Below are 18,270 nucleotides of genomic sequence, written 5' to 3' on the forward strand. Positions count from 1 at the left end.
AAAATTTTAAGTATTTTATTTTTTCCATTGATAAATATATTTATTCACTTTACATCCCAGTCACTGCCTCCATTCCCTTTATACAGTCCCTCCCTCCCTCCGTCCCTCCTCTCCTCCCTCCCTCTCCCCCCCTCTCCTCTGAAAGAGTGGAGTACTCCCTGAATATCTTCCAAGCCTGGCATGTCTCTGCAGAGCTATGTTCATAACTTTCCTACTGAGGCCAGACAAGGCAGCCTATCCAGGGTTCTTTTTTTTTTTATTGGATATTTTCTTTACTTACATTTCAAATGTTCTCCCCTTTCCTGATTTTTCCCTCTGGAATCCCCTTATACCTTACCCCCTACCCTTGCCTCTATGAGAGTGTTCCCCCACTGACCTGCTCCCTCCCATCTCCCTGCCCTGGCATTACCCTACATGGGGACGTTGAGCCTTTATAGGGCTAAGGGCCTTCCTCCCATTGATGCCTGACAAGGCCATCTTCTGCTACACAAGCTGCTGGAGCCACGTGTACTTCCATGTGTGCTCTTTGGCTGGTGGTTTAGTCTCTGGGAGCTCTGGGGGGTCTGGTTGGTTGATATTGTTGTTCTTCCTATGGGGATGAAAACCCCTTGGGCTCCTTCAGTCTTTGTTCTAGCCCCTCCATTGGTGGCCCCGTTTTCAGTCCAATGGTTGGTTGAGAGCATCTGACTGTATTTCTCAGGTTCTGGCAGAGCCTCTCAGGAGACAGCTATATCAGGCTCCTGTCAGCATGCACTTCTTGGCATTCACAATATGGTCTGTGCTTGGTGACAGTATATGGGATGGATCCCCAGGTGGGGCCATCACTGGATGACCTTCCCTCAGTCTGCCCTACACTTCGTCTCTGTATCTCCTCCTGTAACTATTTTGTTCCCCCTTCTGAGAATGGCTGAAGCATCCACTCTTTGGTCTTCCAACTTCTTGAGCTTCACGTGGTCTGTGGATTGTAATTTGGGTATTCTGAGCTTTTGGGCTAATATCCACTTATCAGCGAGTGTGTACAATGTGTGTTCTTTTGTGACTGGGTTACTTCACTCAGGATGATATTTTCTAGTTCCATCCATTTGCCTATGAATTTCATAAACTCGTTGTTTTTGATAGCTGAGTAATATTCCATTGTGTAGATGTACCACATTTTCTGCATCCATTCCTCTGTTGAAGGGCCTCTGGGTTCTTTCCAGCTTCTGGCTGTTATAAATAAGGCTGCAATGAACATAGTGGAGCACGTGTCTTTTTTATATGTTGGAGCATCTTTTGGGTATATGCCCAAGAGAGGTATAGCTGGATCCTCAGGCAGTTAATGTCCAATTTTCTGAGGAACCTCCAGACTGATTTCCAGAATGGTTGTACCAGTCTGCAATCCCACCAACAATGGAGGAGTGTTCCTCTTTCTCCACATCCTCGCCAGCATCTGCTGTTACCTGAGTTTTTGATCTTAGCCATTCTCACTGGTGTGAGGTGAAATCTCAGGGTTGTTCTGATTTGCATTTCCCTGGTGACTAAGGATGTTGAACATTTCTTTAGGTGCTTCTCAGCCATTCGATATTCTTCAATTGAGAATTCTTTGTTTAGCTCTGTCCCCCATTTTTTAATAGGGTTATTTGTCTCCCTGCAGTCTAACTTCTTGAGTTCTTTGTATATTTTGGATATAAGGCCTCTATCTGTTGTAGGATTGGTAAAGATCTTTTCCCAATCTGTTGGTTGCTGTTTTGTCCTATTGACAATGTCCTTTACCTTACAGGAGCTTTGCAGTTTTATGAGATTCCATTTGTCAATTCTTGATCTTAGAGCATGTGCCATTGGTGTTCTGTTCAGGAAAATTTCCCCAGTGCCTATGCGTTTGAGGTTCTTCCCACTTTCTCTTCTATTAATTTCAGTGTATCAGGTTTTATGTGGAGGTCCTTGATCCTCTTGGGCTTGAGCTTTGTACAAGGTGATACGAATGGATCGATTTGCATTTTTTAATAGCTTATATTTTATTATTGGATATTTTATTTACATTTTGAATGTTATCTCCTTTCCTGGTTTTCTGTCCATAAACCCCCTAACCTATACCCCCTATCCCTTCTTCTCTGTGGGCGTTGTCCCCACCCTACCACCTACCCCTTCCTGCCTCTCCGCCCTGATATTCCCCTACACTGGGGATTCAGCTTGTCAAGACCAAGGACTTCTCCTCCCATTGGTGCCCAACAAGGCCATCTTCTGCTACATATGCAGCTGGAGCCATGGGTCTGTCCATGTGTACTGTTTGGATGGTGGTTTAGTCTCTGGGAGCTCTGGTTGGTTGGGATTTTTGTTCTTATGGTGTTGCAAACTCCTTCAGCTCCGCCAATCCTTTCTCTAACTACTCCAATGTGGACCTTGTTCTCAGTTCAATGGTTGGCTGCTAGTATTCACCTCAATATTTGTCATGCCCTGTCAGAGCCTCTCAGGAGACATCTATATCAGGCTCCTGTCAGCATGCACTTCTTGACATCAGCAGTACTGTCTGGGTTTAGTAGCTGTATATATATGGGATGGATCCCCAGGTGGGGTAGGCTCTGAATGGCCATTCCTTCAGTCTGCACCAAACTTCGTCTCTGTATCTCCACTTATGAATATTTTTGTTCCCCCTTTTAAGAAGGACTGAAGCATCTACACTTTGGTTGTCCTTCTTCTTGAGCTTTATGTGGTCTGTGGATTGTATTTTGGGTAATCCCAGCTTTTGGGATGATATTCACTTATCAGTGAGTGCATACCATGTGTGTTTTATGATTGGGTCACCTCACTCAGGATGATATTTTTTTAGTTCCATCCATTTGCCTGTGAATTTCATGAAGTGATTGTTTTTAATAGCTGAGTAGTACTCCATTGTGTAGATGTACCACATTTTTTGTATCTATTCCTCTGTTGAAGGGCGTCTGGGTTCTTTCCAGCTTCTGGCTATTATAAATAAGGCTGCTATGAACATAGTGGAGCATGTGTCTGTGTTGTATGTTAGAGCATCTTTTTGGGTACATGCTCAGGAGTGGTATAGCTGGGTCCTCAGGTAGTACTATGTCTGATTTACTGAGGAACCTTCACACTGATTTCCAGAGTGGTTGTACCAGCTTGTAATCCCACCAACAATAGAGTGTTCCTCTTTCTCTACATCCTCACCACTGTCTGTTGTCACCTGAGTTTTTTCCAGGAGCTCTGACACACCCAAAAGCAGAGCTAAGACCACCACTTCTGCTCTGAGGGACCTGCCTGCATCTTAGTCATTCTGACTGATGTGAGGTGGAATCTCAGGGTTGTTTTGATTTGCATTTCCCTGATGACTAAGGATGTTGAACATTTTTTTAGGTGCTTCTCAGTCTTGGTTTCTGTTGTTTAGGTGTCTCTGGTGTTAGTTGGATTTGCTGTCTCTGACAGTGACTTGACCCTCCTGTAAGCCTGTGTGTCAGCACTCCTGGAGACTGGCTTTCTTCCAGAGAGATCTGGGTACAAAGAGCTGTGTCACAGGGTCAGTTCCGGGCACAGGTGGAAACTGGAAGGATCCTGTCCCAGACTGCTTTTGGGTTCCTGTGTTCTGAGGGCTCCAGGCAGGTCCCTTGGAGCAGAAGTGGTGGTCTTAGCTCTGGTTTTGGGTGTGTCAGAGCTCCTTGAGACTGGCTTTCAGGTCTGGGTGCAGGCGGAGACTGGAAGGATCCTTTCCCTGAAGGCTCCTAGATTCCCCAGAGGGCTCTAGGCCGGTTCCTCTTGGGACAGCAATGTGATCAGAAGTGGTTGTGTCCCCTGACTTCTCAGGATTGTCTGTGCTTCTAGACTCCTTTTGTTAGTTCTACGTCTAATATGGACAGAGCAGGTTAGGGTAGAAGAGCTATTTGGGCAGGTTAAACCAAGAGGTTGGAAATGGCTTGGGTGAAATGAAGTTAGGTGGACAGATGACTGGCGTACAAGCTTGGAGTGCTAGGGTAGATCTGGATGGGTAGAAGGGTTTGGTGTGGCATAGGAAGGGCTTGGGCATTGTGAAAATAGGTAAGGAAGGTCCTGGCAGAAGTCTAGAGATCAGTTGTGACATAGATAGTAGAGGACAGACTAGACCAGAGCACTGGATGTGGAGTCTGGGTTACATCGAGCTGCTTGGGGAGAAGGTATGGATAAGAGGGTCAGGGGGACTCACTGATGTAGACCCTGGAGAAGGAAATGGGGGTTCTGGTTGTGTGGACAGGTTGGATGTAGTGCAGAAGGGACTTGGAAGTGCTCCAGGGACTTTGGTGGCTTCTGGTTTGCTAATTGTTTCCTCTTGTAGAGGAAGTTAGCATCCCCCCTCACCAAAGTTGTCCTTCACCAACTTACCTGCCTGTCTGTAGGTAGCCACAGATAGCTCCTGAGAGCCATCCTATTGTACCTCTGACCCAGAATGTGCAGTTTGAGACAAGGGTGCCAGGAAATCCAAATCCAGAGAGTTCCCAGGTGGTGGGTGAGGAACTAGACTATTGTTCTGCAATCTCTGGGCTCTGTTCACACCCAGTCTTTGATGACTAGCTACCCTGAAGGCCACCTTCAGCCATGTCTGTACGTTGGGCTACTCCTGCATTCATGTGGAGGGGTCTTCAGCCCTCTGGTTTCTGAACTCTCATTCTGAAGGTCTGTTAAGTCTGCACACTTCTCTCATTCCTGCCTGGGCATCTCTGCCCAGAATCTCTGATTGCTGGGAAACTTAGCCTTCCAAGCTGAGAAAGCTGCTTGTCTCTTTCTTGTTCCTGGATGCTGTTCTCCAGTCCTTTCACCTCCCCTGGGTGTTGAATAAACCTGTCCTCACTTCACTTCCTACTGAAACTCCAGACCTCATCCCAAGACTTGCAGGTGTTATATCTCAGGAGCTTTCTGTTGCCTGGCTCTACCTCAGGAATCTCCTTGAAGTCTACACCATTTGTAGAAAATAGTAGGTTTTCCAAAGCAGCACACTGTGGACATTATAATTACTGGCTTTTTGGTCTATCTCCCTTACTGCATTATTAATCTGCTAACTCATCACTAGATAAGTTTTGCATACAGGAGACGGATAAACACTTGCTAAATACAATGAAGACTGTGTTGGTTTTGATAGAACGTATGTTTAGAAGGTTATTTTCTATAATTAAGAAGTTGTGCAACCCAGGACACAGCAGGGAAGAAGATGAGGAGATTAGATTGTGAGGAAGATCACCGTTCATGAGTGGAAGGCAACATCAGGCTTCTCAAAGGGCATATGCTGCCACCTCATGGCCTGTTTAGGTCATGACAGCCTTGGCAGTCTTTTGGACTCTTAAAATTAATTTTTAACTTTATTTTTTTTTTTTTTTTACTTTTCAGCCTTAATTTACTTTATTTTTCCCGCATAAACTTCCTTATATGGTAGCCACAGTTGGAACCTAGGTTCTCTGAAGGGGTTTTGTTGTGGGTTTTCATAGGATGGACATTGAATTCCTGACAAGGAGACTTTCCGGAGGCTGGGGGATCGAGTAGCTGTAGGTCTTGGAGAGAGCACCGAAGATGGCTTTGACAAAGTTTCCTAGGGTGGTAGTGAAGCACCTGGACGATGTGGAACAGTCATCAATACTGGCCTCCATCAGCAACTTCTTGGGCACAGGGGCAGAGACAATGCCAGTGCCTCTCAGGGCAAGGATGAGATGCACCATCACAAGCCACAGCTACCTGTCACCTTGCATGAAACACTGCCTCAACCAGTTGCCAACCTTATTCCCTCAGTAGCTTCTCTGCCCAGAGACGATGGAAAGCTTGGCCAAGATGATGACCCCTCCGATGGCAGTGGTTACTTCCTTGGAGGATTTAACACCAAGACCACTGTAGTCTCCAGTTGCAGCCAGAGCCTTGAAGCTGGTTGGTTGGTCAGCCTGAGTTTGCTTCCCACACCAACAAGACCTTTAGAACTTCAACCTTTAGGGATGTGCCCAGGAAAAAGTCGATAAACTCAGATTCCCTGATGATCAGGAACTGATGGTCAGGAAGAACAGGGGGATTGATTACCTCCTAGGGTTTCGATCTTCATGTCCTTGACTAGGCAGCTCAGTTGTTGATGGGAATCCACTCCTTGTCTTTAGCTTTACTTCCATGAGCCCTGTGTCCTCAAGCATGAGCAGGGGTCCCAGGACTGCTGCTAACTCATCTGTGGAAGCTGCATGGCCTCCTATTGGCTGTTTGGTGTTTTCCCAAAGAAGTGAGCGCTATAGGCTCCGAACTAGGCAGCAGAATAGAGCTGGCTCTGACCGTAGAGATCTGGGTGAGCTTGTCCTGAGGGTGTGAAGGGGACAGCTGGCCCCTGCCACTCATCTGCAGTGAGGTGGGATGGGCATGGGGGTGATACTCTTCCCCTCTCACTCCTTGCCACCTGTGGTAGTTTGGAAAGTAGCTGGTCATCACTAGGTACAGCACTTAGGAGATTTAATTCTCCTGGACAGCAAAGTGCCGACGAGCCACCTGGAGGGTATGTGGGAATAGCTGGTCCTGCTTCTCATCTGTTGTGAGGTGGTGTGGGTATGGGGAAGATGCCCTCTTTCTCTCTTACTGTAACCTGAGGCAGTTGGGTGAACCAGTCCAGAGGATGTGAGAACTGGAGAGCGCTTGATGAGCTCTGCACCTCGACCAGGGCAGAACAGTAGAGCTGGCTCTGGTGGTGTGGGTACAGGTGAGCCTGCCCCAAGGGCGCGAGAGAAGGAGAGCTGACCCTGCCCCCTGCTGGCTGCAACATTGCGTGAGTTAGCTGGAGCCGGGCTGAAGAGCTCGCCCTAGTGGTGCAAGTGTGGGAGAGCAGCAGGCTGACCAACTCAGCAAATACCCAGGTCCAGATCCAGGGCTTCGATTTGGTCCACCCCCAAATCTACCTCATTTATGAACTGCTGGAGCTGAAGCATGTGAAGCAGCCAATCCTGCAGAACGAAAGCTCCAGAATCTTCATGAAATAAGGCAACTACAGGATATCTGGGAGGAGTCCTTGTGAGGATTCAGTATTGATAGTATAGTGATAGGCCTTGAACCAGACTATCGCAATGACCCAGTGCAATGAACATCTGCAAGGAAAGATGTGTGGACAAAAGGATATACTGCATGACACATTGTGACACACTACAGCTTCTAGAGATGTATTCTGTGGTTTATTTTTGAACATTTTTGGCTTTTATTTTCTCTTGAGGGAGAGGTTGCAAGGGCAGAGGGTGGATACAAAGGAACAGGGAGATGAATGGGATTGGAGTGCATGATTTGAAACACAAAAAATCAGTAAAAAGTTAAAAAAATAAGTGAGCTCTTTTTAAAAATTTAAGGTAGGAGAAGTTGTTTGAGGATACTGAGTTGCTGTTTGTTGGATATTTTGGCTAATCTCATCCCTTTGGTCCTGGGAGCCTCTTGCTTTCCTGGTACCTGGGACTTTCTAGTGGGTACCTCCAGTTCCCCATTCCCCACTGCTACACACCTCTCTTCAAATTCCTGACCCTCTGTACTTCTCCCTCTTCTCCACCCACACCTGATCCTACCCCTTTTCCCTCCCCTTCCTCTAATGATTATTTTGTCCCCCCCCCCTTTTTTGCCATGTGTGCTGCTTTACAATTTTATTCCCAGAACTTTGGAGAGACAGAGACAGATGAATCTCTTGAGTTCAAAGCCAGTCTGGTCTATAAAATAAGTTCCACGCTAGCCAGGGCTACACAGTGATACCCTGTCTCAAAGCAAAACAACAAAACCCAATCTAATTTTTGAACATGAGCCTAATAAACAAATATTTGCAGACTTAGGTGCACAATTTTTATTTTAGGAGTTGAGGGTAGAAATAGCTGACCTAATCTGCAGCTTGAGTCTATTCCTGAGAAATACCCTCACCTTCTAGGCTAGGTGAGTTATAAGAAATTTAAACATACCTAACTATACGTTCATTTCCATGAGTATTTAACAAGTTTAAACGAAGGTTACATTCTCTCTGTAATTATAATTCCATACCACATGCAGTCTGTGCTGCTTTTTATTTTATGAAAACGTTGATTTATGATCTACATGAAACCGTTGGATACATTAAATATTGAAGGCCTCATAGTTTCACTTACAAAACATGGCCAGTGTCCTTGGCCTTAAAATCTGAGGCAGGGCACTTTGAAGGGCTTCGAGTTCGCATGTTTCAGTGCCAGAGCATAGGTGTAGACCCCGGCATCTTCTGCTCCCAAAGCGTCAAGTCTTGTCAGCAGATCATTCTTTGGTAAAGAAATCACTTCCACAAATTCTCCATTTGGGTTTTGGCCTTACATTTACTGCATTATCTCCGTTGATGGTTACTGTCACAACATGCGTGGTGCAGTTTGGGAGGCCTGCATCCATACACACAGCTAGAGAGCATTCGGCAACATCACCTTTGTAACCAGTTTCTTCCTCCAGCTCCCGAAGAGCAGTCGCTTCTGGGCTTTCCTGATCTTTGATGAGCCCTGCTGGAAACTCCAGGCAGTAGACGCCTATCAGGGGCCAGAACTGCTTCACCAGAACAATGCACTCATGATGAAGCATACTTTGCAGGACTGGTATGATTGACAGGGCCTCAGCAGATTTTCCCTTTCTGGTTCTAAGTTTCACTTTTTGCCAGGTTCTAGTTTTACTGGTGGGGTCCATGTAAGTTGTTTTTTCAAATTTGACCCATTTTCCTTCTGAGCTCAACTCCTCTGAAATAATGCGTTACTTGGTGGGAGGAGAAGAGTCTTTTGATTCTTTGGCCTCCATTTCAACCTGGAAAGGTCAAGCTACACTAAGCTGTGGAATGTGGAAGGGATGGAGGAGGAAAGGAAAAAGGATCAGGCAGAAGCTGCAGTCTCTGTAGAATCAGACGCCACCGCTCCTTGTTCCCCCTTCTAAGTAGAACTGAAGCATCTACACTTTGGTCTTCCTTCTTCTTGAGCTTCATATGGTCTGTGATTTGTATCCTGGGTATTCCAAGTCTTTTGCCTAATATCTACTTGTCAGTGAGTACATACCATGTGTGTTCTTTTGTGACTGGGTTACCACACTCAGGATGATATTTTCTAGGTCCATCCATTTGTCTGGGAGTTTCATGAAGTCATTGTTTTTAATAGCTGTCTAGTACTTCATTGTGTAAATGTACGACATTTTCTGTATCCATTCCTCTGTTGAAGGGCATCTGGGGTCTTTCCATTTTCTGGCTATTATAAATAAGGCTGCGATGAACATAGTGGAGCACGTGTCTCTTTTATATGTTGAGGCATCTTTTGGGTATATGCCCAAGAGAGGTATAGCTGGATCCTCAGGCAGTTCAATGTCCAATTTTCTGAGGAACCTCCAGACTGATTTCCAGAATGGTTTTACCAGTCTGCAATCCCACCAACAATGGAGGAGTGTTCCTCTTTCTCCACATCCTCGCCAGCATCTGCTGTCACCTGAGTTTTTGATCTTAGCCATTCTCACTGGTGTGAGGTGAAATCTCAGGGTTGTTTTGATTTGCATTTCCCTTATGACTAAAGATGTTGAACATTTCTTTAGCTGTTTCTCAGCCATTCAGCATTCCTCAGCTGTGAATTCTTTGTTTAGCTCTGAACCCCATTTTTTAAATAGGGTTATTTGTTTCCCTGCGGTCTAACTTCTTGAGTTCTTTGTATATTTTGGATATAAGGCCTCTATCTGTTGTAGGATTGGTAAAGATCTTTTCCCAATCTGTTGGTTGCCGTTTTGTCCTAACCACAGTGTCCTTTGCCTTACAGAAGCTTTGCAGTTTTATGAGATCCCATTTGTCGATTCTTGATCTTAGAGCATAAGCCATTGGTGTTTTGTTCAGGAAATTTTTTCCAGTGCCCATGTGTTCCAGATGCTTCCCTAGTTTTTCTTCTATTAGTTTGAGTGTGTCTGGTTTGATGTGGAGGTCCTTGATCCACTTGGACTTAAGCTTTGTACAGGGTGATAAGGATGGATCGATCTGCATTCTTCTACATGTTGCCCTCCAGTTGAACCAGCACCATTTGCTGAAAATGCTATCTTTTTTCCATTGGATGGTTTTGGCTCCTTTGTCAAAAATCGAGTGACCATAGGTGTGTGGGTTCATTTCTGGGTCTTCAATTCTATTCCATTGGTCTATCTGTCTGTCTCTGTACCAATACCATGCAGTTTTATCACTATTGCTCTGTAATACTGCTTGAGTTCAGGGATAGTGATTCCCCCTGAAGTCCTTTTATTGTTGAGGATAGCTTTAGCTATCCTGGGTTTTTTGTTATTCCAGATGAATTTGCAAATTGTTCTGTCTAACTCTTTGAAGAATTGGATTGGTATTTTATTAATAAGGCTGCTATGAACACAATAGAGCATGTGTCCTTGCAATATGTTGGAATATCTTTTGGGTATATGCCTAGGAGTGGTATAGCTGGGTCCTCAGGTAGTACTATGTCCGATTTTCTGAGGAACCACAAGAGTGATTTCTACAGTGCTTGAACATTTCTTAAGGTACTTCTCAGCCATTTGAGGTTCCTCAGCTGAGAATTCTTTGTTTAGCTCTGTACCTCATTTTTTCCATGTGGAAAGGTTTAATGAGAGAAGAGGAGCAGAGAGGAAAGGTTGCGGACCATGGGCACGTGGTGGGAAGGGGGAAGGGGGCAAGAACAGAGAAGAACAAAGAGTAAGAGGGGTTTTAATAGGGTTGTTTGGTTCTCTGGAACCTAACTTCTTGAGTTCTTTGTATATATTGGATATTAGTCCTCTATAGGATATAGTAATGGTAAAGATTTTTTCCCAATCTGTTAGTTGCCGTTTTGTTCTGTTGACAGTGTCCTTTGCCTTATAGAAGCTTTGCAATTATATGAGATCTCATTTGTCAATAGTTGATCTTAGAGCCTGAGCCATTGGTGTTCTGTTCAAATAATTTCCCCCTGTGTCCATGTGTTCAACACCTTTTCCCACTTTCTTTTCTATTAGATTCAGTGTATCTGGTTGTATATGGAAGTCTTTGATCCGTTTGGACATGAGCTTTGTACAAAGAGATAAGAATGGATCAGTTTTCATTTTCGCATTCTTCTACATGTGGGCTACCACTAGAGTCAGCACTATCTGAGAATGCTTTTTTCCACTGGATGGCTTTGGCTTCTTCGTCAAAGATCAGGTGACTATAGGTGTGTTGGTTTAATTCTGGGTCTTCAATTCTATTCCACTGATCAACCTGTTTGTCTCTGTATCAAAAACTCTGTTTTTATCACTCTTTTATTGCTCTGTAGTACAGCTTGAAGTTATGGATAGTGATTCCCCAGAAATTCTCTTATTGTTGAGAATAGTTTTCAAAATCTTGAGTGTTTGGTTATTCCAAATGAATTTGAAAATTCCTTTTTTAAAAAAATCTCTGTGAAGAATTGAGTTCGTATTTTAATGAGGATTGCATTGAATATGTAGATTGCTTTTGGTAAGATGGTCTTTTAAACTATGTTAATCCTACCAATCCATGAGCATGGGAGATCTTTCCATCTTCTGAGGTCTTCTTTAATTTCTTTTTTCAGGGTTTTGAAATTCTTGTCATATAGATCTTTCACTTTCTTGGTTAGAGTCACACTGAAGTATTTTGTGTTATTTGTCACTATTGTGAAGGGTGTTGTTTCCCTAATTTCTTTTTCAGCCCTTCTATCCTTTGGGTAGAGGAAGGCTACTGATTTGTTTGTTAATTTTATATCCAGCCACTTTGCTGAAGTTGTTTATCAGCTGTAGGAGCTCTCTGGTAGCATTTTTGGGGTCACTTAAGTATACTATCATGTCATCGGTAGATATCTTGACTTCTTCCCTCCCAATTTTTTTTTATCCATTTGATCTCTTTTTGTTGTCCAATTGTTCTGGCTAGAACTTAGAGTACTCTATTGAATAAGCAGGGGGAGAGTAGGCAGTCTTGTCTTGCTCTTCACAAGAATGCCCACTCTCCCCATATTTATTCAATATAGTACTCGAAGTGCTAACTAGAACAATAAGACAACAAAAAGAGATCAAGGGGATACAAATTAGCAAAGAAGAATTAAAGGCATCACTATGTGCAGATGATATGATAGTATACATACATGACCCAAAAATCCTACCAGAGAACTTCTCCAGCTGATAAACAACTTTAAGAAAGTGGCTGGATATGAAGTTAACTCAAATAAATCAGTAGCCTTCCTTTATACAAATGATAAACAGGCTGAGAAAGAAATTAGAAAAATGACTTCACAATAGTCACAGATAATATAAAATCCCTTGGGGTAGCTCTAACCAAACAAGTGAAAGATCTTTATGATAAGAACTTCAAGTCTTTTAAGAAAGAAATTGAGGAAGATCTCAGAAAATGGAGAGATCTCCCATGCTCATGGATTGGCAGAATGAACATAGTAAAAATATCCATCCTACCAAAGGCAATCTACGGATTCAATGCAATCCCCATCAAAATCCCAACACAATTCTTCAAAGACATGGAAAGAACAAGTCTCATTTGGAAGGGCAAACAACCCAGAATGGTGAAACAATTTTTTTTTGGTGGTGGTGGTGGTAATTCTCAGGAGTTTTATTCAGTATATTTTTAATTTCTTTTTTATTGGATATTTTCTTTACTTACATTTCAAATGTTATTCCCTTTCTCAATTTGGCAGGGAGGTGTTCTATGCTTCCAGCTGGGGCAGTAATTTACTAAGATAAATAAGCCTGGGCAAGTTCGCTGAGTAAAACAAAATCAGGTTTGTGGATGGCAGTGTGGGCATGGGCCAGAGGCACAGACGATAGGATCTGTTTAGAAAGTTTACCTGCTCTTGATTTAACTTTGGTATGTGGTATATCTAGACCAATCTTGCTTATGAATATTGATGCAAAAATACTCAATAACTTAGCTCTTCAGTCTTGTACTCAGGCAGAGCTAGGACTCTTGACTTAGCCATAGAAAAGAATTTCAGGATGAGCTGACATGAAGTGGAGCTGGATTTATTAGGAAGATGTTTCATAAGGGTTTATGTATAGGGTTAATAAAGAGAGGAGTGTGGAGGACGGGGCTGGGTGGGATGGAGTGGGGTGACAGGCTCAAGTGGAAGTGTGAGCTTCTCAAGGGAGATTACACACAAATGTCTTATCAGTAACCACTTATAACACTTTGGTGACTCATTTACATCTCAAAGGGCTGCAAGAATGCCCCTCCCCAATTTATTGAGCAGTGGTAGCTCATGCCTTTATTTATGTATTTTTATTTTGTTATTTTTTAGCTCATGCCTTTATAATCCCAGCACTCAGGAGGCAGAGGTAGGTGTTCTATGTTCAGGGCAAGCCTGGTCTATAGAATAAGTTCCCGGACAGCCAGGGCTACACAGAGAGAGCCTGTCTTGGAAAAAACAAAACAAAACAAAACAAAAAACAAATACTTTGGAAGACCCCCTTCCTTCTTTTTATTTCTTTTTTAAAATTTTATTTTTCTTGGATACTTTATGTATTTACATTTCAAATGTTATCCCCTTTCTCCCCTACCCCTTCCTCCTCCCCCTGCTTCTATGAGGATGTTGCCACTACCACCCACCCACTCTCACCACAATGCCCTGGTATTCCCCTATATTGGGGAAATGAGCCTTCACAGAACCAAGGGCTTTTCCTCCTATTGATGCCAGACAATGCCATCCTTTTCTACATATGCAGCTGGAGCCATCGGTCTGGTTGGTTGATATTGTTGTTCTTCCTGTGGGAGTGGGAGCATCTTTGTTTGCAAGAATTTTATTGAGTATTTTTCACATTAATATTCATAAGTGAGATCGGTCTGAAGTTCTCTTTTTTGTTTAGGTATCAGAGTAATTGTGGCTTCATAGAATGAATTAGGTAGTTTTCATTCTGTTTCTATTTTATGGACTAGTTTGAGGAATATTGGTTTCAGGTCTTCTTTGAAGGTCCTGTAGAATTCTGAACTAAATCCATCTGGCCCTGGACTTTTGTTGGTTGAGAGATTTTTCATGACTTTTCTATTTCCTTCTGGGATATGGGTCTGTTTGGAAAGTTTGCCTGGCCTTGATTTAACTTTGGTATGTGGTATGTCTAGAAAGCCATCCATGTCATCTAGATTTTTCCAGTTTTGTTGAGTATAGGCTTTTGTAGTAGGATCTGATGATTTTTTGAATTTCCTCAGTTTCTATTGCTATGTCTCCCTTTTCATTTCTGATTTTGTGAATTTGGATACTGCCCCTGGGCCCTTTAGTTAGTTTGGGTAGGGGTTTATCTATCTAGTTGATTCTCTCGAAGAACCCAGCTTTTGGTTTTTGCTGGTTCTTTGTATTGTTCTCTTTGTTTCTATTTGGTTGATTTCAGCCCTGAGTTTGACTATTTCCTGAATTATTAAAAATTTTTTATTAGATATATTTCTTTTTTTAATTTTTTATTATATATTTCTTTACTTACATTTCAAATGTTATTCCTCTTCCCGGTTTCCTGTCCATAAGCCCCCATTCCCTCCCCTCCCCCTCCCCCATACGGGTATTCCCCCTATACATCCCCCTTATTGCCCCCCTATATTCCCCTGCATTGGGGGTCCAACTTTGGCAGGACCAAGGGCTTCCCCTTCTCCTGGTGCTCCAACAAGGCTATTCTCTGCTACATATGCAGTTGGAGCCTGGGTCAGTCCATGTTTAGTCTTTCGGTAGTGGTTTAGTCCCTGGAAGCTCTGGTTGGTTGGCATTATTGTTTTTATGGAGTTGCAAGCTCCTTCAACTCTTTCAATACTTCCTCTAATTCCCCCCAAGGGGATCCTACTCTCAGTTCGGTGGTTTGCTGCTAGCATTGACCTCTGTATTGGACATACTCCGAATGTGTCTCTCAGGAGAGATCTATATCCGGTCTCTTTCAGCATTCACTTTTTTTTAGCTTCATCAATCTTATCTAGTTTTGGTGGCTGTATATATAAGGGCCACATGTGGGTCAGGCTCTGAATGGCTATTCCTTGAGTCACTGCTCTAAACTTTGCTTCCATATTCCCTCCTCCATAGGGGATTCCCCCCCCCCCTTTTAAGAAGGAGTGGGAACATCCACATTTTGGTCATCCTTCTTCTTGAGCTTCCTGTGGTCTGTGCATCTTGGGTAGTTTGCGGTTTCTGGCTAATATCCATTTATCAATGAGTGCATTCCAAGTGTGTTTTTCTGTGATTGAGTAACATCACTCAGGATGATATTTTCTAGTTCATTCCATTTGCCTATGAATTTCATGAAGTCATTGTTTTTGATAGCTGAGTAGTACTCCATTGTGTAGATGTACCGCATTTTTTGAATCCATTCCTCTGTTGAAGGGCGTCTGGGTTCTTTCCAGCTTCTGGCTATTATAAATAAGGCTGCTATGAACATAGTGGAGCACGTGTCTTTTTTATATGTTGGGGCATCTTTTGGGTATATGCCCAAGAGAGGTATAGCTGGGTCCTCAGGTAGTTCAATGTCCAATTTTCTGAGGAACCTCCAGACTGATTTCCAGAGTTATGTCCTGAATTTTATGAAGGAACTCAGAGCTATGTTTTCCTCTTAGCAAGGGTTTCATTGTGTCCCATAAATTTGTTTATGTTGTGCCATCATTTTCACTGAATTCTAAAAAGTCTTTAATTTCATTCTTTATTTCTTTCCTGACCAAGTTATCATTGAGTAGAGCGTTGTTCAACTTTCAATGTATGTGGGCTTTCTGCCATTTTTGTTGTTATTGCAGATCAGCCTTAGTCCATGGTCATCTAATAGGATGCATGGGATTATTTCTATCTTCTTGTATCTGTTAAGGCCTGTTTTGTGTCTGAGTATATGGTCTATTTTTGAGAAGGTACCATGAGGTGCTGAGAAGAAGGTATATTCCTTTGTTTTAGAGTGAAATGTTCTGTAGATATCAGTTAAATCCATTTGCTTCATAACTTCTGTCAGTTTCTCTGTGTCTCTGTTTAATTTCTGCTTCCATGATGTGCCCATTGATGAGAGTGGAGTGTTGAAATCTCTACTATTACTGTGTGAGGTGCAATGTGTGCTTTGAGCTTTAGCAATGTTTCTTTTTACAAATGTGGGTATCCTTGCATTTGGGGTATAGATATTTAGAATTGAGAATTCATCTTGGTGGATTTTTCCTTTGATGAATATGTAGCATTCTTCTTCATCTTTTTTTTTGATAACTTTTGGTTGAAATTATATTTTGTTGGATATTAGAATGACTACTCCAGCTTGTTTCTTGGGACCATTTGCTTGGAAAAAAATTTTCCATCCTTTTACTTTGAGTTAATGTCTGTCTTTGACTCTGAGGTGTGCTTCTTGTATGCAGCAAAATGCTGGATCCTGTTTATGTTTCCAGTCTGTTGACTTATGTCTTTTTCATTGTGGAAATGAGTCCATTGATGCTGAGAGATAATAGAGACCAATGATTGTTGCTACCTGTTATTTTTGAGGTTAGAGGTAGAATTATAGTCTCTTCTTTTGGGTTTGTTGTGAAAAGATTAATTTCTTGCTTTTTCTTTGGTATAGTTTCCTTCCTTATGTTGGACTTTTCTTATTATCCTCTTTAGGGTTGGGTTTGTGGAAAGATATTGTTTAAATTTGATTTTATCTGGGAATACCTTGGTTTCTCCATCTATGGTAACTGCAAGTTTTGCTGGGTATGGTAGCCTGGGCTGACATTTGTGTTCTCTTAGGGTCGGTATGACATCTGTCCAGGATCTTCTGGCTTTCATAGTCTCTGGTGAGAAGTCTGATGTAATTCTGATAGGTCTGCCTTCATATTTTACTTGTCCTTTCCCCTTTATTGCTTTTAATATTCATTCTTTGTTTTGTGCATTTGGTGTTTTGATTATTATGTTACAGGAGGAATTTCTTTCTGGTCCAGTCTATTTGAAGTTGTGTAGGCTTCTTGTATGTTCATGGTCATCTTTTTCTTTAGGTTAGGGAAGTTTTCTTCTATAATTTTGTTGAAAATATTTACTGACATTTTAAGTTGAGAGTCTTTCCTTTCTTCTATATCTATTACCCTTAGGTTTGATCTTCTCCTTGTGTCCTGGATTTCCTGGATGTTTTGGGTTAGGGTTTTTTGAATTTTGCATTTTCTTTGACTGTTCTGTCCTGTTGTGTCAATAGTTTTTTTTTTAATGGTATCTTCTGCTCCTGAGATTCTCTCTTCTACCTCTTATATTCTGTTGGTGATATTTGCACCTATGACTTCTGATCTCTTTCCTAGTTTTTCTGTCTCCAGTGTTGTCTCCCTTTGTGATTTCTTTATTGTTTCTATTTCCATTTTTAGATCCTGGATGGTTTTGTTCAATTCCTCCTGTTTGGTTGTGTTTTTCTGTAACACTTTCAGGGATTTTTGTGTTTCCTCTTTAAGGGCTTCTAATTGTTTACCTGAGATGCCCTGTATTTCTTTAAGGCAGTTATTTATGTCCTTCTTAAAGTCCTCTATCATTACTAGATGTGATTTTAAATCCAAATCTTGCTTTTCTGTTGTGTTGTGGGTATCCAGGATTTGCTGTGGTGGGAGAACTGGGTTCTGATGATGCTAGTTGGTAAATTAGCAGAAGTTTCTGTTGCCTATGTCCTTTCACTTGCCTCTTGCCATCTGGTTATCTCTGCTGTTAGCTGGCCTTGCTCTCTCTGACTGGAGTTTGTCCTTCTTGTGAGCTTGTGGGACTATGTGTGCCAGCACTCCTGAGGGCCAAGCTTCCTTTGTGAACTTGGGTGTGTCAATACTCCAGTGACCCTGGGTGTGTCAACACTCCTTGGGGACAAGCTTCCTCTGGGTGGGATTGGAGTGTGGATGGCTATAGCACAGGGTCAACTTCCAGGTGCAGATGGAAACAGGAAGAATTGTGTACCCAGTGCCCTGATGTTCCTGTGTCCACTGGACCCAGGACAGGACCCACTTGGGCCAGGTGTTGGGGCTGTAGTGGTGGTCTCATTTGTGAGCTTGAGGGTGTGTCAATACTCTTGGGCAGACAGGACTGAGGTGTGGAGAGCTGTGGCACAGGGTCAGCTCCAAGGCGTAGATGGACACTGGAAGCTTTTTTTTTTATTTTTATGATAGGATTTCTCTATGTATTCTGGCCATCCAGGAATTCACTCTGTAGTCCAGGCTGATTTTGAACCCTGCCTCTGCCTTCTAAGTGCTTGAATCAAGGTGTGTGCCACCACCACTACCCAGCTTTCTTTTAGGTTTTAAAAATACCCATTGTAGACTCAGATGAAGTTTTTTGTAAATTAATTGTGTGTGTGTGTGTGTTTGTGTGTGTGCGTGCACGCACATGCACACGCGCGTGCGCATGAACATGCCACAGCATG

The 18,270-nt window shown here is 42.7% G+C and overlaps 1 protein-coding gene and 1 pseudogene across 8 annotated transcripts in view; one reads left to right on the forward strand and one right to left on the reverse strand.

Moving 5' to 3' along the window:
• The first annotated feature begins 3,746 nt into the window (after positions 1-3,746).
• Pglyrp4 (peptidoglycan recognition protein 4) overlaps positions 3,747-18,270 on the forward strand; it is a 169,091-nt gene continuing 154,567 nt past the window's right edge. For 2 of the 8 annotated variants that reach the window (XR_010063605.1, XR_010063606.1), the window contains exon 1: positions 3,767-4,133. The gene's annotated coding sequence lies outside the window, so the exon portion shown is untranslated. Of the gene's footprint in view, positions 4,134-18,270 lie in introns of all 8 variants that reach the window. The other 6 variants (XR_005500289.2, XM_063281822.1, NM_001412554.1 and 3 more) reach the window with 5 other exon arrangements.
• On the reverse strand, positions 8,103-8,739 carry Nudt5-ps2 (nudix hydrolase 5, pseudogene 2; annotated as a pseudogene).

This window comes from Rattus norvegicus, chromosome 2, assembly GCF_036323735.1.
Source record: "Rattus norvegicus strain BN/NHsdMcwi chromosome 2, GRCr8, whole genome shotgun sequence".
NCBI lineage: Eukaryota > Metazoa > Chordata > Mammalia > Rodentia > Muridae > Rattus > Rattus norvegicus.